Raw genomic sequence first — 23,390 nt, 5'->3', positions numbered from 1 at the left:
GGTTGTACCTGCTATAACCCCGTTATTGCACTTTGGACACTTATTCATCAGAATTTTATGAGGATGTGTGTACTGTTGCATTAAAAATAATATTTTTTCATACTTTAAATATTATATCTAATGTGCATGCCCTACTAAAACGGGCCGGTGTTTTTTGAGTGCCAATTTGACATGAACAATGATGACTTTAACCCTAAACTAAAAAAAACCATGAAAGTTATTTATACGGCCGCTTTTTAGAGTCATGATCGCGCCATGGATTTAATAAAAATAAATACCCTGTTAAATACATCTGATAAGTTCAATTCAAATTGACGAAAGTTGTGCATTGATATATTAACGCAATTGCATGTATTCAGAAAGTCTCTGACGTGTGGCTGAACCAGTGTTAAAATGGCCATAGTGAAGAAAGTGATATTTACTGATTAGTTAATTAAGATATTTCGCGCTAATTGTACAATAAGTAAACAGTGAAGGCGTGTCACATTGGAACTGAAATATATGGATTTCAATACAACTTTTGAAGAAGCGCAACATTTGGATTTTTTTACTATTATTTTGGTCTTTGAAGATATTATTTTAGCAAACTTTTATACAATTATCTAAACGAAAAATAGCTCATTGTGATAAGCATACAGATAATTCCCTTTCGAATTCCCAAAACGCTTAAAAGGGTAAAATGGCACAAATTAAACCAAACAAAAAATCGGCTGAACTTAATACTGTTTTAAGGGACTTAAGATGTATCGAGCAATTGGGGCCGGAGGTCTGAAAATGGTTCATGATAAAGCTGACGTCACAGTAATCTTGGACCCTGATTTTATTATCGAAGATTTAATCGGCTGACAACGCGATCTGATTATTTTTTAAACTTATATATCGCCCATGTGCATTTTAGTCTTAGCAACAATAACTGTTTATTCGTCGTATTGTTTAAAATTCGAAAATCATATCACAAATAACGTTTGAAAAGTGAATTCTTCGACAGTGTATACTTTTGAAATTCTTTTTCGGGCGGATTCATCTTTCATAAAAACGTGGTTTGAAATATTCATTTCAATTTGAACATCATAACTATTGCATTGAAATTGTAAAAAATAAAATAAAAAGTTCATTCAATAAGTTTTCATAGAAAACATTACCGATAAAAATAGGAAGATCAACCATAATTTATGTCCACTGCCTCATGGGTTTTAGACCTATTTGTGTCGAAATGAGAAATCCTGAGATGAATTGTGCGGCGTCTGCAGTCTGCTCAAAATTACATGTAATCATAACGAATGAGATTTCGGCGCATCACCTTCTGCTCTTAAGAAATGGTTTGTTCAGTCCCACAGAAGTACCACAAAGGTTTAAAACAAGCTTGACACGGAAGGGCTGGCCGGAAGGATAAGTATTGAAAATGTATCTATTCACAAACTTTGACATTGACTCATAGATGTGAGTGCGAGGTTGGTGCCACGACACTTGAAAGTGACGATAATGCAAATGGGGCAATTACCATAAAAATATAAAAATGAGTCATTCTCACCATGCGGTTGTGCGGCATAGTTGTTTCGCAAGAGACCCTGCTTCGAATCCTAATCCCGAGTGGAACTATTACTTATCTAGGAAACATACTATACTGGATACTTAATATTGGCACCGTTTAGGGGCCATTTTGAGTTAACAGTTTTCGGTTTCTGACTTATATTGTCTGAAGGTTGCAACTAAGTTAATCTTATCACTTTCAGCTTTTAAACAAAGCTTAAAAAGATCATTGCTTGGGTTCGCGTCTAGGCCCTCACACTAAGTGACCGATATTCTATACTGTAATAATTAAGAAAACCCAAATTATTTTTCTTATAAAGATTACACATAGTTGAGAACCTAAATGTTGAGAAAATGCATATATCAAGGTTATGAAAAAAATATCATTATGTCGGTATAGAAGCTAGAAGCACATACTTGTACAATGCACAATCCCCCCTTGACCTACAATCACGCCTACTGCTTTATTTTCAGAGATTCAATCGACTTTTCAAGATATTTATGGTGTTTTTCACATTTCAATTTAAAAGTCAACTACTGTGTGTCCAAAGTAATAAAACACGACTTGCATGAACATATATCCTTATATACTCGGTTACAACACATTTAATTGTCAACATTTAAAAACAAGTATCTCTAAGACACAAGTATTATGCTATTCTTGAAAATGTTAACTCTTACTTACGCTTATATAAAGGCAATTAAGTATCCATGAGTTATTTACAGCGACTAAAACATACATGATATGAGTAAAGGGTGTTGCATTTACAGAATATTCATTTGCATATGGTAGACATATTTCATGCATTACTTGTGAAGTGGTAATGCAAACAACACAATGGAACTACTCAATGAAGTCCGAATTCCTCGGTTTAAGTGTCAGCGGCCAGTCATTGTCAGACGGGACACTAGTGTTGTCTCTACGTCGTTCAGTTCAGGATTCAAGCGATTGACTGTTGAATGTTCGCAAAAATCATATTTTAGTATTCTTAGAATTGGACTTTCTTTGGACATTAAGCAAGAGAGGACTTCTGTGACATTTCATGTGTTTCAAATTTAGTTGAAGAGTTACTGGTCAAAAGATCTCATTTAAAGATTCACTCTCACGCCCAAATTAGAGTAACCTCAATTGAAAGAAGTGTTTCAATTTATCAAAATAAAGAAATATAATTAAAAATATAATGAAGGACACCGTCTGTAATATGAAACAAAGGAAAAACGGTATTTCGTTTTTTTCTTTTTTTCTTTTACTTGATGGCTGTTATTATCTTAGGACCCACCAGTCATTTAGGTTTTGTACGGTTTTAGCTACTGAATACACGTTTATAATCTTGTTATGAGTAAGAAATATTTTCCATAAATGCATAATTTCGCAGTTCGTTTCGCCGATAATAGTTAACACATAAATACACTGAAACAGCCAGTCATCTAATCATCACTATTAACGCATCATTACGCGTTAAACAGTAATGTAACAGAATTAAACTTGTGTTTTACTTTTTTAAACCGTTCTTTTTCTAAAGTAATATGCATATATGAACTGAACCTGTAAACCAATAAACAAGAAGTATAAATTGAAAATAAATAACCTATTACACTTGTTTTATTTCTAATGATTTCGGCAACATTTGTTGACAACGGAAATAGAAAAGGCTATTAATGGCCTGTACGATTTGAACTCAATTTATGGAATGATTATCAGCAGCATGCACTCCTTACGCATTCCATAAAGAAAATATTTTACCTTTGATTAATGTTTATGTAGATCCAGACCAGTTAAGTAGCATTAAAAGATGACAGCTTTTGTATATATAAAATCACATATTTCGTAGGCTTCAAGACAAACATATCAGTTTGCATGATAAAATAATACGTGCAGGTACATAAGTGTATATTTTTACTCTCAAATACAGATATTGTTAAATTAACCACCAAACCTGTTTTAATATACTTGAATTTCGATTCAATGCTTTGTACAAGTAGTTAAGTGATAATCCTTTTAGATGTATCATAGTTTCTTAGCTTAAAAAAGTCATGTAAATAAGAGTAATTATCTTTTTTAGAATAGACTTAATTGTTTTTTATCCTTTATTAACAATATCAAGATATGTTGTTGTATTTTTAGTCTCCTGTAATTCAATTTTATAAATGGATGTGCACTGAACTCTTAAATATTTATATTTTATGTTTTGTCATTTTGTGTACATATGATACATGAATAAACTATAAAACTGCAGTGAAAATCATTTATTATGGCACATTATAAAAAATATATCAGATAACTGTTGTGAGTCACAATTGTTCAATTACTAACTAAGATATAATATGTGTTTTATTTGGCTTGCAACTCCGAGCATATTCATTTTATCTGAAGTAACATATCCGAACGTATTTGTAAGTATATGTACCTTAAATGGTTTTGAAATGAACTGTTCCCATTTATATCAGTATATAAATATAGAACACGGTTTTCTGTAATATAGAGACGAAGCACATGCGACCATAATTGCCATTCGTTATTCGCAAATAGTTTCGTCAGGTCCGTCACCCTTGGTAGTGACTGTAGGCCAAATTGAAACTTCCTCGACGTTTGGTTCGAATGTCCAATTAAACATTTTAAAATACAACGATTATAAATTATAATAAGCACTTTTGTCATTTGTGTTTATTAAATTTTTAATAAAATAACTAATACAACTAAAAAGAACATGTCGTTCTTATAGTCTGCAAAGCATTGAATATACATCAACCTTTGGGCGACACGAAAACACGGAAAGTACGCTTATTGCGAAAATATTTTTTTGAGGGAATTTCGGAATCTTTAAAGTTGAACACAATTAACTTTTCTGTTAGAAAATATTATGTTCTTTACATTTATGAATTCTTATCTAAAACATATACCTATGACAAGAAAATTATTGATAAAAATTTAAATGTATCCCAAAGGTTGTTTTCAAAATATACACACTTTTTTGAAATTCATGATTTTTCCTTAAATGCTATTCCTGCTGATTAGTGCTTAATGACTGAACCTTTTTTAAAGCGTTCAAAATTGTTTGCAAAATTGTTTTATTATTTTAAAAAATAAATTGATAGAAAAAAACACAATTACTTTTGGGCGACACAACATATATCCTATGGGCGACACGAGTCTCCCAAAGGTTGCATCAAAGTTACCCAAAGGTTGGATTGGTCTAAATATATATATATATATATATATATATATATATATATATATATATATATATATATTTAGACCAATCCAACCTTTGGGTAACTTTGATGCAACCTTTGGGAGACTCGTGTCGCCCATAGGATATATGTTGTGTCGCCCAAAAGTAATTGTGTTTTTTTCTATCAATTTATTTTTTAAAATAATAAAACAATTTTGCAAACAATTTTGAACGCTTTAAAAAAGGTTCAGTCATTAAGCACTAATCAGCAGGAATAGCATTTAAAGAAAAATCATGAATTTCAAAAAAGTGTGTATATTTTGAAAACAACCTTTGGGATACATTTAAATTTTTATCAATAATTTTCTTGTCATAGGTATATGTTTTAGATAAGAATTAATAAATGTAAAGAACATAATATTTTTTAACAGGAAAGTTAATTGTGTTCAACTTTAAAGATTCCGAAATTCCCTCAAAAAAATATTTTCGCAATAAGCGTACTTTCCGTGTTTTCGTGTCGCCCAAAGGTTGATGTATATTCAATGCTTTGCAGACTATAAGAACGACATGTTCTTTTTAGTTGTATTAGTTATTTTTTAAAAATTTAATAAACACAAATGACAAAAGTGCTTATTATAATTTATAATAGTTGTATTTTAAAATGTTTAATTGGACATTCGAACCAAACGTCGAGGAAGTTTTAATTTGGCCTACAGTCACTACCAAGGGTGACGGACCTGATGCAACTATTTGCGAATAACGAATGGCAATTATGGTCGCATGTGCTTCGTCTCTATATTACAGAAAACCGTGTTCTATATTTATATACTGATATAAATGGGAACAGTTCATTTCAAAACCATTTAAGGTACATATACTTACAAATACGTTCGGATATGTTACTTCAGATAAAATGAATATGCTCGGAGTTGCAAGCTAAATAAAGCACATATTATATCTTAGTTAGTAATTGAACAATTGTGACTCACAACAGTTATCTGATATATTTTTTATAATGTGCCATAATAAATGATTTTCACTGCAGTTTTATAGTTTATTCATGTATCATATGTACACAAAATGACAAAACATAAAATACAAATATTTAAGAGTTCAGTGCACATCCATTCATAAAATTGAATTACAGGAGACTAAAAATACAACAACATATCTTGATATTGTTAATAAAGGATAACAAACAATTAAGTCTATTCTAAAAAAGATAACTACTCTTATTTACATGACTTTTTTAAGCTAAGAAACTATGATACATCTAAAAGGATTATCACTTAACTACTTGTACAAAGCATTGAATCGGAATTCAAGTATATTAAAACAGGTTTTGGTGGTTAATTTAACAATATCTGTATTTGAGAGTAAAAATATACACTTATGTACCTGCACGTATTATTTTATCATGCAAACTGATATGTTTGTCTTGAAGCCTACGAAATATGTGATTGTATATATACAAAAGCTGTCATCTTTTAATGCTACTTAACTGGTCTGGATCTACATAAACATTAATCAAAGGTAAAATATTTTCTTTATGGAATGCGTAAGGAGTGCATGCTGCTGATAATCATTCCATAAATTGAGTTCAAATCGTACAGGCCATTAATAGCCTTTTCTATTTCCGTTGTCAACAAATGTTGCCGAAATCATTAGAAATTTTTTATTGGTTTACAGGTTCAGTTCATATATGCATATTACTTTAGAAAAAGAACGGTTTAAAAAAGTAAAACACAAGTTTAATTCTGTTACATTACTGTTTAACGCGTAATGATGCGTTAATAGTGATGATTAGATGACTGGCTGTTTCCGTGTATTTATGTGTTAACTATTATCGGCGAAACGAACTGCGAAATTATGCATTTATGGAAAATATTTCTTACTCATAACAAGATTATAAACGTGTATTCAGTAGCTAAAACCGTACAAAACCTAAATGACTGGTGGGTCCTAAGATAATAACAGCCATCAAGTAAAAGAAAAAAAGAAAAGAAAAAGAAATACCGTTTTTCCTTTGTTTCATATTACAGACGGTGTCCTTCATTATATTTTTAATTATATTTCTTTATTTTGATAAATTGAAACACTTCTTTCAATTGAGGTTACTCTAATTTGGGCGTGAGAGTGAATCTTTAAATGAGATCTTTTGACCAGTAACTCTTCAACTAAATTTGAAACACATGAAATGTCACAGAAGTCCTCTCTTGCTTAATTTCCAAAGAAAGTCCAATTCTAAGAATACTAAAATATGATTTTTGCGAACATTCAACAGTCAATCGCTTGAATCCTGAACTGTACGACGTAGAGACAACACTAGTGTCCCGTCTGACAATGACTGGCCGCTGACACTTAAACCGAGGAATTCGGACTTCATTGAGTAGTTCCATTTTGTTGTTTGCATTACCACTTCACAAGTAATGCATGAAATATGTCTACCATATGCAAATGAATAGTCTGTAAATGCAAGACCCTTTACTCATATCATGTATGTTTTAGTCGCTGTAAATAACTCATGGATACTTAATTGCCTTTATATAAGGGTAAGTAAGAGTTAACATTTTCAAGAATAGCATAATACTTGTGTCTTAGAGATAGTTGTTTTTTAAATGTTGACAATTAAATGTGTTGTAACCGAGTATATAAGGATATATGTTCATGCAAGTCGTGTTTTATTACTTTGGACACACAGTAGTTGACTTTTAAATTGAAATGTGAAAAACACCATAAATATCTTGAAAAGTCGATTGAATCTCTGAAAATAAATCAGTAGGCGTGATTGTAGGTCAAGGGGGGATTGTGCATTGTAAAAGTATGTGCTTCTAGCTTCTATACCGACATAATGATATTTTTTTCATAACCTTGATATATGCATTTTCTCAACATTTAGGTTCTCAACTATGTGTAATCTTTATAAGAAAAATAATTTGGGTTTTCTTAATTATTACAGTATAGAATATCGGTCACTTAGTGTGAGGGCCTAGACGCGAACCCAAGCAATGCTCTTTTTAAGCTTTATTTAACAGCTGAAAGTGATAAGATTAACTTAGTTGCAACCTTCAGACAATATAAGTCAGAAACCGAAAACTGTTAACTCAAAATGGCCCCTAAACGGTGCCAATATTAAGTATCCAGTATACTATGTTTCCTAGATAAGCAATAGTTCCACTCGGGATTAGGATTCGAAGCAGGGTCTCTTGCGAAACAACTATGCCGCACAACCGCATGGTGAGAATGACTCATTTTTATATTTTTATGGTAATTGCCCCATTTGCATTATCGTCACTTTCAAGTGTCGTGGCACCAACCTCGCACTCACATCTATGAGTCAATGTCTAAGTTTGTGAATAGATACATTTTCAATACTTATCCTTCCGGCCAGCCCTTCAGTGTCAAGCTTGTTTTAAACCTTTATGGTACTTCTGTGGGACTGATCAAACCATTTCTTAAGAGCAGAAGGTGATGCGCCGAAATCTCATTCGTTATGATTACATGTAATTTTGAGCAGACTGCAGACGCCGCACAATTCATCTCAGGATTTCTCATTTCGACACAAATAGGTCTAAAACCCATGAGGCAGTGGACATAAATTATGGTTGATCTTCATATTTTTATCGGTAATGTTTTCTATGAAAACTTATTGAATGAACTTTTTTTATTTTATTTTTTACAATTTCAATGCAATAGTTATGATGTTCAAATTGAAATGAATATTTCAAACCACGTTTTTTCGAAAGATGAATCCGCTCGAAAAAGAATTTCAAAAGTATACACTGTCGAAGAATTCACTTTTCAAACGTTATTTGTGATATGATTTTCGAATTTTAAACAATACGACGAATAAACAGTTATTGTTGCTAAGACTAAAATGCACATGGGCGATATATAAGTTTCAAAAATAATCAGATCGCGTTGTCAGACTTTCTGAATACATGCAATTGCGTTAATATATCAATGCACAACTTTCGTCAATTTGAATTGAACTTACCAGATGTATTTAACAGGGTATTTATTTTTATTTAATCCATGGCGCGATCATGACTCTAAAAAGCGGCCGTATAAATAACTTTCATGTTTGTTTTTTTAGTTTAGGGTTAAAGTCATCATTGTTCATGTCAAATAGGCACTCAAAAAACACCGGCCCGTTTTAGTAGGGCATGCACATTAGATATAATATTTAAAGTATGAAAAAAATATGATTTTTAATGCAACAGTACACACATCCTCATAAAAATCTGATGAATAAGTGTCCAAAGTGCAATAACGGGGTTATAGTAGGTACAACCCATTATAGTTGTGACCTGCTGAATGTCTTTGTCTCACGAGCTAATTCAAATTTCTCGCATGTTTCAACTTTATTTAGTAGTGGCGGGTTTGAATCAATGCTGAAACAGACCCAGACTACTACGTTCAGGAATGGGCTGTGAAAATGTGGTGACAAAATTCGCCGTTTGTGATATTGTGCAAACAATGCATTTTGCACTTCTTGTTTTAACAATCAACCCAATAACAACCATTCTTTGCAAAAGTGTATATCGAAACATTGAAGATGACACTTATTATCTGCTTGAATTGGATTCTTACAACCCCGGACCAAGCAATTGGTGTGCATCATAATATTACCTTGTACATACGTTCAAATCCCCATTACACTGCAATGTTTACAGTAGAACTGCAGGTCTATTTTGGCCGTTATACACATATATTTGTCTTCCAGCACCTTGTTCTCGGATACAAGTGTCGGTCGATATCCGTCACAGGTTAGTAATATTCAGAGTTAAATGGACTATCAGGCGCGTAAATATAGATATACGAGTACTCGGCTGAATCCATATGATATTGACACAAAACAGACAACGTTGCAATACGCATACTTGACTACCTGATGTTTATTTCAAAATACTTTAAAAAATACTAAAAATACTACAAAAGCACCTCAGAACGACCAGAATGAACCAGATTGCACCGTGGTTTACAAATGTTCCGAGGGGGGTGCAAGCACATTCATCAATAGAGGGCTAGCTACGCGTCTGACTATGGCTGTAAACCAAACACTAAGATATTTGTATTGGCATGCTTTTGAACGTGTGTTTGGTTTTACCTAAGATCAAGGCCTTCCCCTAGAAGACACGTGCAAGTATTGGTGGACGAGTGCTGGAGGCGGTGTTCACTCTTCCGTGCGTCAAATTTTTTTCAATGCCAATTTTACAACAACATAAAATGATTGCTTTGTTTCCAAAAATTGGCCTGCCCAATATGTTTCTCAATCACAAGGGCAAGAATTTTGATAAGTTGTATGTAGCCTCATATTTTTGCTGTTAACTAACAAAAATCAAATAATATTCCTTTGGCCAAAGCATGCCTTGGCCTTAGTAAATAGCGTCTGAAGTAAAAAAAAAATAAAGAAAATTTCCTGAAACCTCAAGTCGCAGACCCTTGAAATAAAGTTTTTGACCATGGTGTAATGGTGCTTTACACAGTTTGTTCAAATTAAGGTTTTTTGCTCTCTAGACTGGCCCTGTGTGGTACAAGGATTTCCATTTCCTTTTTTAGTCTTATTTTAAAAATCTTCTTTAAAATTAGGGCCGAATGAACATGCACTCTCACTCACACTCCAACCACAATCCCGTTAGGGACACTCAAGTGATCACTTGAGTTGAATGAATGGAGTGACACTCAAAAGATCTTTCTGTTTTCAAACGCCTCGCTTACACTCCATCTCATCAAATGACCAATTCAGTACAAATACATGTATGTTTTCATGAACATATCGGATTATCTGTTTCACTATGGTGGTGTTTACAGTATTTAATGTTAACATATGTTTTGAATTGTGAATATTTAAAATAACAGTTCCAAAATTCGTTAAAATTCGTTTTCTGTTGTTGTTTTTTTTTAAATATAACCGTTTTCAATAGTATCACGTGATATGGATATGTATTCGAATAGTGTAATATAGTCTGCATAAAGTGGTCTAAGAGTTTGAAAATAAATTAAGACTTTATAAAAAAGCACATTATATGGAAATAATAAACGAATGAATCTACTTTTTAAAGAAAATTACATCTCGGACTGAAAGCAAATCAAGAAATGTAGGGAGCCTATGATCGGATGATGATGACGGTAACAACAACAACAATAATAATAATAATAATAATAATAATAATAATAATAATATCATTATATGATGATAATAAAAATAATAATAGAATAAATCCAACTGAATGTAGGCTGGAAAATACATATTATTTCTCTGACCAAGGTCTGAAATGAACATGTTGCGTAAAACCATGTACGCGAAGTTAGCGGCCTAACAGCATGAAGTTTGAGGCCTGGCGGTCCCGCTTCCTAGCGGCCTAACAAAGTTTCGTATTTCAAAACTTTTAATATGCGTTCTTTTCAACAATAATAAATTAGATGTTTTTATTCAAAGGTCAACGTTCTTACGAACATATTAGCATATTTCCTTATTTTTTAGGCTGCTGGATTGAGTGGCATCGGAATTTTAGACCGCTAGGCCATCAAGCCGTTAGGCCCCAAGATTTACGCTGCTATGGCGCTGGATTGCTCGATCAAGTTTTTGAAACAAATGTTAATAATCGCTCCAGAGTATTGCATTTTGCATAAAAAACAATGGTTTTAGCATTGTTCTAGAAAAAAACCTAATATAAAAATGTTTTGAATAAGAAATAATATAAGGCCGCTATTATAATATAATTGTGAATAAAACATTGATTTATCATTTGTTTCCAATTAAACACAATTTTTGAAGTCCACTTTATTGAAGTAAAATGTACTTCAATGGATTATCCCGGTCTCTTGAATATTATCTGAGAACGAGCGGCCTTGCGGAGTGAAGTTGGTGGCCTAGCGTCCTACTTCTCTACTTCAATGCAATTGAACATTTGTTTCATTTTATGAAAACAATGATTAATCAAAGCATATGTATTCATAGATTAACACAAATCATTTTTATATGTGTTTGCTTCTTAAACAATACTTGTTTACGAAACAATCAACACTCTAAAGCGAGTATAAAACAAATTTGATCACCAATCCATTTAGGGAAAATGCCGGTATTCGCATATTGATTTGTCAATAGGAACATAAGATTAATTATTATTTTAGAAGAAAGCGCATATATAATGTTTTGAATTAGGAAGCAATTCTTCTTCTTATTATTCTTCTTCTTATTATCATTATTATTGTTATTATTATTATTATCATATTTATTATTATAAAAAAAATCCTACATCACTTGAGTTGGTATTCACTTCGATGTGTTATTTTCACACCCGAAGCCGATTCATTCGCTTATTCTGTCCATGTGTTTTCGACTTAACATTTAGTATTTTTAAACGCTAAAAAACAGTTTTTGCAAACAAACAAAAAATAAATTTATACACGAAAACACATTAATTAACGTGATACATTGCATAACGGCTACATATTAAAACACACACACACACACACACACACACACACACACACACACACGTGCATTTCAATGCGTTTTGCATCATTTTGTTTATTTCCAAAATGTTTATTCAAGCGATTGTTTTAAAATATTAATTTCAAATTATAATAGTAATTGTCTTTTATTTGACACCATTTCTAACAATAAGGTACCCAAATCTTATATAAACATATTGTTTATGTTTACTGAAAACACCCCCATAATCCGAAATGATCATGAACAAGTACATGTATTTGGTAATGTATTGGTGACTTAATGAAGTGGAGTGTTAGTGAGGCGTGTGATTACGAACATATCTCTTGAGTGTCATCCCCCTTGTACCACTAAAGTCACTTCAGTGTCCCTTGCGGGAATGTGGTTGGAGTGTTAGTGTGAGCGGCTGTTCTGAATTTGTCCCTTAGTTCCCGAATAATGAACATAGCAATACATATAAGATAGTTTGACAAAATAAATTTTAGTTTTCCATTGCAAAAAGACAGCAAACATTTGCACACTAAGATCTTATAGTTTGTATTTCATTTTCTCAATAAATATCCATGTATTAAGATTGATTAATTTGACCTATGATTAAAGGCTATTCTTTCTGATCAATATACAACTGTCGTACCTGATTGGCAATGCGTTTAATATCAGTTGAATTCTCAATTAACTATACTGTTATCATGACGTGATGCTACGTCATGCGTTATCATGTAGATAAACAGCTATTAACTTTTTTTTGTGAAATAATATACAGTTGTTGTTAACCTCAAAATCAGTATTCTCTATTCTATCGTCTCGTTCGATAATTTATTTTGGGTCAATATGACCTCATATTTCCCAGCTTAAAAGTAAATAAGTATATATTATTATTTATTTATTTATTTATTTATTTATTTATTTATTTATTTATTTATTTATTTATTTATTTATTTATTTATTTATTTATTTATTTATTTATTTATTTATTTATTTGTTTGTTTGTTTGTTTGTTTATTTATTTATTTATTTATTTATTTATTTCTTTATTTATTTATTTATTTATTTATTTATTTATTTATTTATTTATATTAATCCATTCTATTTTTAAACGAGTCGTGTTTTCATAGATATAATTGTCTTTACCTGTTTTGCAGCCTTATTTTCTTCACATGTTACTGTTTTTCCCAATCGCTCCACTCCGACAAGCTGTTTAAGTTTATTTTCTGCAAACATTCAAATTCTTGCTTGTTATACCATCCGCATACAGGATAATCATATTTTGTATTTCAAAGGTAATGCTATTTACATTCATGCATAAGAAACATGATGAGTCCTAGAATGGAGAACTACATAGTTTATTAATCTTCGTGAACATTCATTTCAAGCTTAATAATTTGATGTATATCGTTCAAATACAAAATTAAATGTTTTAAGGACTTATAGCTAGAAATTATATATTTTAATTGATGTTTAAGAATTTCGTGATTAACCTATTCAAATACTATGATATTTTCATCCGGATGGGGAAATCAATTGTCTGCATTCGAAAGGATTATTGGAGTTGTTTTGGTCATGTAATTAGACATTGGATTAGTATTCATTCTCATTCATCAGAGGTTTGATAACGGTATTTCTAACGCATAGCATCAACACTTGGGTAAAGAGATTAGGTTGTTTAAGCTGATTAAGTATGGTTCGTTCTCAAATGGTTTAACACGTTCTCAAAGGTAGATAAACAAACACTGTTATTGATATCTACTGTATAAACATACACTTCGCCATTTTCCCCCAATCATTTAAGATGCTGGTACAGATAAGTTGATACATTTAGCAGTTAGTTTCCTGCTTCGAGTTTCCAGCCTTGCTGTTTTACACATAAGCATCACAAATTTAAGTGAAGTCAGCCATTTTTAGGGTGTTTTTGCATATTAGATATAACAATCGAGAATATTATGTTGTATTTATATTGATTAACTATTATATTAGAAAAAAGTGGTCTAATTGAATGCATTAGAATATTGCTAAAACTAATCGGGTATTGTTTTAATTAAGTGCACAGATCTTTGTTCACAAATCGAATCGTAAAATCAATGTGTTCAAAATCAAGTTTTGCATGCATATTATATTTTATTTTTTACATACATATATAGTTCATTTGTAATGATTTTTCTTGATTTAAGATGTAGAAATGCCCCCTAACAAGTCGTACAGTTGAACAACAAGATTTTCAAAATTACATGCATAGCTTAATTTAAAAGCTAACTTTTGTATCAGAAATAAAATAATCATGCATTTGATTCGATTACATTTTATAACTTAATAAGTTTCTGTGTTTTTTTAATTAAATTAAACATGCAGTTTAATTGGGCAGCAGCCCCTGCACCTTTTATTTCCCAAGCATAATTTATTGTCTAAAAGGAAGCCAACCGTCTGAATTTATCATTTTGTATTGATTTAACTTAATTATTTCAGGAAAAAACCTTTAAACCTCAAACTGAGCTGAAGGTTTAGGGGGTACAAGCGCCACATGAAACAATAGACCCCATTTTGATCAAGTGATGATAACTGATACAAATGAAAAAGATGATAACTACAACAAAATTACTTTAAGTGTCAAGGACCACAAAGTTTTCCTTTATAAGCCAGCGTGTGGATTTTTGTTGGCGGTAAATACTACTAGATGGGGTGGTGTGACGCCTAAAGACTGGGTACCGGTACGTATGGGACATCTAGGGCTAATACTTGGTATAAGCGAATAATGGCACCCAAAGGCACCGTGTCCTGGCTTATTCGCTCAAAGTATTGGTTAAACATTTACCTGTTGAAACAATCGCATTTGTGCAAATGTGAAGAACTAGAAATGCCTCTTAAACTAGTTAGAAGATGGTTGTTATTAGTATGATAAAATATGGAGGAAACGCCATAATAGTAGTATATTATAACCTCCAGTACGCCTGGTGTGATTTTGACGTCCGTATAGGAAGTAATTATTAAACAGAGACCCCTTATGAGTACGCTCTGCTATATTTGGTTACCCACTTCGTTTTAGAAAATGTTAACATTGTTATGCGGACAATCTAATTTTATTTTATTTAAACAGCATTTTATAGCGCCTATAGTGGGTTCAATCTAAATAAGCTTGAAACATTTAAATGCAAATAAATAAACATATATTTGAAGCGTTCATACATTGAAATTCTTATTATCAGGTTAATGATTAAGTCAAATGTATTAGACAAAGAATAGGGAAACCATATCTTTTATTCACAAGAAAAAGCAAAAAAAAAAAAGTTCAAGTTATATTTCAAAATACATATACATTTATAAAGATACATATAACAGCAAATTCACTTTTATAAGCAAAAGAAAAAAAAATGATTTCGAATGCCATAAAGCATAAAAAGTGAACTTGCATAATATAACTTTCATACTTATCTTCAGTGCATTTTTATGGGGATGTATATTGATTTATCGGTTAAGACTTTATACCTCTCGGGGTGTTAACATAGATTTCTTTATAAGAAGATGCATGCCGCATTAGCGGATACGGTTGTTGATTAGTCAGTCCTGTTATCTCGACACCACCTACCGTCTGGTGATCGGCATTTTCACAATCAGCTGGGTTTAATCGTTTATAGCTCAAATATTTCACATTGTTTATAATTGAAGCCTTGATGAAAGCATAACAGTTAGATGGCAGTATTTTGTATTGGTTAATTCATTTTTGATTGTGATCGTTTCTGACCGAAAAGGTTTGGGAAGTCAAATTTATATGATTTAAAGAAAAAAATGCACTGCCTCTTCCTAACAAGATGTCACAGAGAACACTGACTATTATTAAAAAGAACAGAAAACATGAATGTACCAACAACCAGCCATAAAGCATAAGTCTAAGACGGAAAATTACACAAACCTTCAAAGAATTGGCTGGCTCCAGTTGTTTTGCGCAGTCACATAAAATATTCCTTAAAAATGTCGGGCAGCAAAAACAAAACAATGGTAGGGAAGGTGTGTGTTTTTATGAATATCTCATATTGAAATAAGAAATTGTCAGTAATATAATGAAATATAATGAAATAAATAAGACTTATGTGTGATACAGGGCAGTATTATTACGTTACTAAAATGCAGATTTTGCCTTGATGTATTTTTAGGCAACATGCAGAAACCCTCCCAAAGCAGGGAATGTAGTTAGTGAGAAGTATGCCACAAAACACGTTTTGCATATTTCTTTATAAGACTTATTGCTATGTTTCTTAAATGTTGTATGAAAAATGATTTTAGCAAGAGATAAATCAGTGATCGTAAAGCTTTAACGTCACTAAAAGCCAGAACACAAGAAGAGACGCCACAAAAAAGGTGGAAATATATTGACACCTAAGACTACATATACATCGTAACCAAAATAAAATTGATGTTGTTTTAATCTTATACAGACTAAACGAATTATATCTGTATTTTGCATGTACTTTGAATAGCATTTTTGTAATATTTTGTTCGAAATTATCCTTTTTTATACGCCATAGCGTTTATTTTTTGTACGCATTTATACTGGATTTACTTGTACTGCTGTAATAAATAACTTGTTGATTAAATTGTAATTTATCATTTTTAAAAGAATCATATGTCTATGGTGTTTAAACTATTCAAGATCTTTGCATAAATAAACTTATTTCAGCACTTATGTACGTGATAAATAATAAAGACCTTTTATCTAATCGAGCTACTATTTTCTTTTTGTCTTATAATTATATTAATGTGTTGAGATATATATTTCTTGTTAAACCAAAATAATTATCAGTCATCGCTATTCCTAGAAATGTTCATTATTATAAAGCTAAGACTATAATCTTGACACTCGTTATCCTCCTTGCATGTTCAACTTATAGTGTTAATAAGCCGAACGGACGCACTTACGCAAACACTGACGCACCCACGCACGTACGCATCTACACGGACCCGCCTGTTTGGTTTACTCATATCTTAGGCCAGATTTTTTTTTTTTTCGTTTTACGGGAGCGCCGTATCTAAATATTGCAAAACCCAAATAAGAAAAATATTCAAATTCCTAACTTTATTTTTTTTCCGCCGCCCGTTTTTTGATCTCGGATAGAAAATAAAATTTAGTGTGTTTTTTAACTTATTGCTAATTTCACAACAACAACAAATTATCGCGCACAATTTCCAAGATGGCGGAAGCCGGCGCTTCTTGGTTTTGATGTTAACTGAAATGTGTTTCATTGTTTTGTGATATCACATGCATATTATATGTGATGATGAAAATAAAACTTGAAACTTGCTTATTATCATCATCTAAGCGATTGCAAGGAAAGTGGCCACCTTTACGAAATTTTAATGTGGATTTAGTTTGAAGACTGTTGTTTATAAAATCAGTGCGTTTGTCATTTTGTAATATTTATACCAAAGCATAAGATCTCTAAAATATTTCTGTGTGTAGTCAGACCTGTTTACACGGGGATACACTGAGAATTGTAATTTGCTGTACATGTTCCGACTACAGAAAAAGACGACAATGTGACATTGAATTTGGCTTGTTTGTCTAAAGACAATTAAGTTATACCAACATATCGCATACCATTTTAATGGGCATTGGCTCCTCTTTTCATGTCACTCATTTTAAAATGGTTTGTTTGTATGTTGATTAAGAAACTGAAATAAATGGACTCTACTGTGAAATCTGGAAAGTTTGAGTTGCATACCTTGTTTCTTTTCTTGTATATCAAAGACATTAAATTTGTTCAGATGTGTTGTTTATCTCAATATACGATGTACCCACAATGATATTAATCAACATTTTAGACACAAACAATATGCCAGATGCCTTATGTTTTGCCAGTGCAGTTTTAGTGACTATAAAAAGCACGACAAAAGTATATATGCTCATATTAAAATCATGCATATATAATAATTTATGTGTAATTTTACTAATTTTTATTTAATAGTGCAGTGTTAAATACTGTGGAGTTACAGTTGAAGAATATTTTTACATGTGGTGTGAATCAGTTGCCTTGTGGCGTTTAGGGAGTAAAATGAATAACAAAAATAATGTTGAAATAAGTTCCTTAAACGTGCATTATGCACCAGGTTATGAACCAGTCAATTGTAACCACGGCCCCTAGGTCCGGGGGTATAAAGGGGATAACGAGAGAAACGAGCGGTTATTTACCTTCCAGGTGGCCCCGCAGTGCTGAGAGAATGCGGTGGTTTTGATTTTGCGCCGAAAATAGTGGGGAATGGGCCTTACCTCAGGGTGCAGGGGAATTGGCGTGGATTTGACCAGTAGACTGTCGTCTGTCTCTACGCAGGACAGGGTTTTACCAAGGATTAGCTGGACTGAAAGTCAAAGTCTCCGCTATTCTCAAGACCTGGGTTGGGGGAGGGGCTGGTTACAATTCAATGGTGCATGATTGAGGCTACTTGTGAAAACGACTTCTTGTTTTGACATTATTATACAGATCTATTATTCATCAATCGTTGCCTCTGTATATACCTTCTTTAATCATAAGTTTATGTTTAGAACACCTGAATCGTGGTAATGATATTCTATACTTCATAATATTAATATGGTTGTTATTGTGTTCATATATATAACTTTTCCTCATAACTGCATACGATTTTAACTTTCTGCTATTATTAGCATCTTCAAACCAACATAATACGCATTGATCATGAGCACGTTGGATTAACATCTCCAATTCAACTTTCGTAACATTTGCATTATGCTACATATATGTATGTCAAACTCATCTAATAAGCGTTTTACTTGTATGGACAGGTATAAATCTGAAGGTATTTTGATAAGGCGTATTGATGATCAGATAAAAATATTTCGCTGAATGTTTCTCCAAATAAAAGAATTAATACAAATGTCAAATGGTGAGCAATCTCGAGAGTACTCGGTACAACATAAGATATTCGTACTAAATTAGTACCAAGATTGCTTGTTTATTGTTTTCATCTGGATGGGTTTATATTTTTATTACGTGAATATTTTGCATGTATGAGAAACGAAATATCACCCACATGACACTTTCAATCGCAGATGTAGAGCCACAGTAAGAAAATACTAAAAATGCTTGTAAATAGTGTCCAAAGTATTTGGTCAAATCCGACCTTTGGGTAACATCTTGCGACCTTTGGGAGACATTGAAAATTTTCACCAGAAGGTCATATCTTCTTTCGACCAATAGTCATTGTGCGTTATGTGTATGCTTATTCAAGATTACTTTACGTCGTAAGTGAATTATTGATTTGCAAAACATTTATTATCTGCACAGTTTCAAAGGTCAAGTGATAATTTCATTTTTTTTTATATAATTTCGACTTTCTGATTATCCGTAATTGTTAATATAACAATACATAGCTCCCAATTTAGTAGTACTTGTAATTTGCAGTCAATCGTGAAATACAAATGGACTTCGTAGAAAACTTGGCGATACTAAATTTGTGAACATTATATGTGAATATGATATAGTAATTTTAACAGAGACATGCCTATCAGAAAAACATACTATAAATTTAGACATAAGAAATTTTCATTATGAGCCTTTCTTTGGTACTAAATATAAAAATACAAGAAAATCGTTATAATGGGAGGTATCTCCAATTATTTTAAGGATAGTTTTAGAGAAAATATTACAATTATTGAAATACATAAAAATGTTGTTTTGTAGACTAAAATATGTTTAGGTGTCCTTTCAGCATTCGAAGATTTATATGTATGCAGTCTATATTTACCACCAAGTAATTCCACTATTTTAAAACAATTTTAAATATATATATTCGATCTTATTGAACAGGGAATCGAAATATAAAGCACTGCTGGCATAGTTGCATTAAATGGCTATTTTAACGGCCGCATGGCGGATGAAATTGATTTCTTAAATTGTGTTAATTATATAAACAACGAGCAATTTGAACAAATGTTGACAAATATTATTTTTACACCAATCGTGTATAACATGGAATAAACAAACTATTACATTCAATAAAGTGAATACAGTTTCGTGAAGTCAAACGGCATTATTCTTAAATATATATACGAATACTTATGCCTATGGTTTCTTACTAAATGAAGCCAAATGTATAATTACAGGCAATCGCACATTAAGATCAACATAGTATAGAGATTCGGGTTTTATTTAACATAATTTCGTATCATGATAGTAAGCACATAATTATATTAGATTCAGTAGTCAGTACATCATTTCAAAGTTTTATAGAAACCATTGGTTACCTGTAAGAAATCTAGGATCTAATCAACTATTATTATTATTATTATTATTATTATTATTATTATTATTATTATTATTATTATTATACCTGATTTATATAGCACTCTTGTCATATGGCAATATACGTCCAAATGTGTTTTACAATACATATACACAAAATATGAAAACAAACAATTAGGCTACAAATTAAGTTAGCTAAGTCTAGCTAATGCAGAACTAGCTTTAAGACCGACCGCCTGGTAGTGTTCTTGATTTGTATATATGTTGGCTGAAATTTTATCATCAAAGGAATCAAAATAATGGTAAACAACACAAAATGTTGCGTTTCTTAAAACATTGTTTTGAAATCCGTATATTTCAGTTCCAACGTGACACGCCTTCACTGTTTAATATATGCGTCTTACTTATTTTACAATGATTGCGAAAACTGTTAATTTACTTATCAGTAAACTTTACTTTCTTCACAATGGACCATTCAACACTGGTTCAGCAAAACGTCGAGGACTATAAGTTTTGGTAATTCAAGCTCCTTGAATATAATCCTAAATATTGCACCAATTAAAGATAGTTTGACAAAATATACTTTAGTTTTCCATTGCAAAAAGACTGCAAACAGTTGCACACTTGGTGTTTTATTATTCGTTTTTCATTATCGCAATCAATATACATTTTTAAAGATTGATTTTTTGAAGTTTTACTATGATTTTAGGCTATTATTTCTGCTCAATATACAACATCCGTTCCTGAATGACAATACGTTTAGTATGAGGAACATTTTAATTAACTTATATTTAATTTAAAGCATCATCTGATACGAGTAGTATATATAAAATTGGTTCTGCCATAGTGAGCTCAACTTGTGCAGTTCTAAAAAATAGATATAACGTCACACCGATACTTGATTTTGTTGCATATGCAGTCCATTGTGACCGCAAAATCAGAATTATCAATACTATCGGTCAATAACGCAGCTTTCCCGGCTACTTCTAGCATCACATAACAAACAAACAAAACGCAAGTCAATTAGTCCAATAAAACATTTTCAATTAAACAAATCAATCATTTATAAGAAATATGAATGCCCGCGTGTATCACACGCTCGCACACGCGCACATGCACACTCACAGATTACACCATTTTATATCGATCCATCGATACCATCATGTTATCACATAAAATGTTTATAAACTATTTACAGTAAATTAAGGAACACATACAATGTATTCAAGACAGTATATTGATCAATTAAAACAACTATAATATCGTAAATACAATTAAAGGTTATCTTTTAATATGTATCTAACAGAATTTACACAAAAAATCCAATTTTTTATTTGCATCTGATGTTGTAAAGCAATTCTTACATGTTTTTAGATTTATGTTTATCTATTCGTAAAAGTTCTAAACGTTTATTCTACAAGCATGTGTTTCTTCTATTGTTTTGTATGCCTAAAATGAGCGATATCTTCTTCGTTTAGAGACGATGTCCTATGCTGCAGTATAAGACATAGTTATGATTTCTCAAAAATAGCTAGTGTGACGATTTAGTAAGGATTAATATTCAAATGCAGCTGTTTGATACTACTAATCGTTTATATATTGAATCCGTTTTATTTTTTCAAACAATTTTTATTCGCGTTTTAAAGCTGTTATTTCACAGATTGAACGTTGTGACAACTATTTTAGAACGAGTCAAATTATGTGAAAATGCATGTAAACAAGGCATATAAGAATTCAGACAGAAATTGGTCCCAGATATTTTTTTATTTAAGTTCGAAATATGATGTTTTATGCATTTGTTGTAAACAGTTAGTAACACTTTTAGCTTAAATATAAATTTAAGAACGGAACTATGAAAATCTGCGGTCTTTTATCAGCAGTCTTTTATCGCTGGTTTGCAGATATTTAGTACTACGAAAAATTCTGCTCATTTCTGTACAAAAAATAAAAAAGGTTGTAAAAAACGTTAAATATGTGCTGCTAAGCAAAATCTTGTTTGGACCTGTTAGTTAAAGTCTAGTTATTTTCTTCACACGTGATAGCTTTTATTTCCGATACGCACCACTCTGATATGCTGTGCAAGAATAGTTTCTACGTACATTTATTTTTTGTGCATTTACGTTAATTATTTTGATAAGGTAAGACACAATCCATATACAAGACAATCAGATTTTGTATTTCAAAGGGAATGCCTATGATGTATATATATTTATATATATAAAACATGAGGTGTCGCAGAATGGACCCTTGGTCAACTAAAGAGTTTATAAATTTTCCTGAATATGAAATATCAATTTGATAAATGTCGTTCAAAAACAAAAGCAATGTTTAAAGGGATTATAGCAAAAATTCTATAATTTTAATTGATGTTTATGAGTTTCGTGATTAAGAGTTTCAAGAGTTTATTGGCGAATCGGCATGTTTGCCTTTGACCATTTACAAACTATCTAATTATGGCCAAGACACAAAAGTATATTGATTTATAAAGCAATTATGTGATAACATTACATATATATTCAGTGATCAACAAAATCAATTTCTTGGCGTATGATATTTTTCCTGCGATAATTTGAATGGATTATCGGATTTGTTTTGGTCATGTAATTAGAAATTTGGGTTGCATTTATTCTCATCCATCAAAGGTTTAACAATTAATATCTAACGCATAAAACCATCACTCCGTTCTAATAGATAAGGTTGTTTTAAGCTTATTAAGAATGTTTCGTTCTCAAGGGGATACACGTGTTCTGCAAAGTAGATAAACAAATATCTGCTATTTATATATGCAGTGTAAACAGTAACTTCGCCATATCTCCTCAATCCTTAGATGCTGGTACAAATAGGTTTACATATAACATGTCGTTTCCTGCTTCAAGTTCCCTGCCTATTTATAACTGACCAACATTTAAAATTTAAGAGAAGTCATCTATCATTAGTTGATAGTGAATTTCAGATAATGATATAGAATTGTTTTAATGTTTTATT

The sequence above is a fragment of the Mya arenaria genome, chromosome 12, assembly GCF_026914265.1.
Source record: "Mya arenaria isolate MELC-2E11 chromosome 12, ASM2691426v1".
NCBI lineage: Eukaryota > Metazoa > Mollusca > Bivalvia > Myida > Myidae > Mya > Mya arenaria.
Note: the sequence above shows the minus strand (reverse complement) of the source record.